The following is an 813-nucleotide window of genomic DNA, read 5'->3' on the forward strand; positions in this document are numbered from 1 at the left end:
CAGGGCAATAAAAAATCTACGGACAACATGCGCAATATTTCACTGTAGTAGATTACAAGACGGTGCAGAATCGTTTCACTACTAATACATTCATATTTCTAACAATACAAGTATTTTTAAGCTTCGCATGTACCTCATAAAAACTCTACTAATCTTGTCCCTGTGACACCATAAATCGAGTGTCTTGTATTACCAAAGCAATTTTCAAAAATGACAAAGCTTACAGAAATGGCAATGTCTAACTATAACGCCTGTTATCTACGCTAACGACAGGGTCTCGCGACAAAAGTACCTTACAATTATGGAGGTTCACTACGTCATAATGCTGACTCGCCCAAGTCCCAGCTCAACGAAAACACGACACAGTAATTAAAGTACTTTATGGACAAGGCTTTATTGAGAAAGAGCGAGTTGGCTATCCTGACATGCGACTGGTGCTAACCATGATACAGACAAGGCAGGGAGAGCGAGGAATAATATATATATACTTGGTTGGAATGGGAAACTAAATAAAGTAGAGAAATGCTACTTAGATCTACTAAGTGACATGACATTTACACATCAGTAAGAACAAAATCGCACATTAACAAAATCAAGAAAAACAGACCATAAATAAACAAAAAAATAGTCACAGGAAGCCAAGCCAAAAAAAGGTCGGAAATGCTTTCTCCCAGACCGCCTGAGCCCATTAAGGTCAACAGCCATCCAGCTTTCATAAGTCATATCGCACAGACCTCAGCCTATAACAATGGGACATGCCGACCGTGGGACACGAGAGACAATAAAACAAACCGCCATACGGAACACAAGGAT

This window comes from Penaeus monodon, chromosome 24 (genome assembly GCF_015228065.2).
Source record: "Penaeus monodon isolate SGIC_2016 chromosome 24, NSTDA_Pmon_1, whole genome shotgun sequence".
Taxonomy (NCBI): Eukaryota; Metazoa; Arthropoda; class Malacostraca; order Decapoda; family Penaeidae; genus Penaeus; species Penaeus monodon.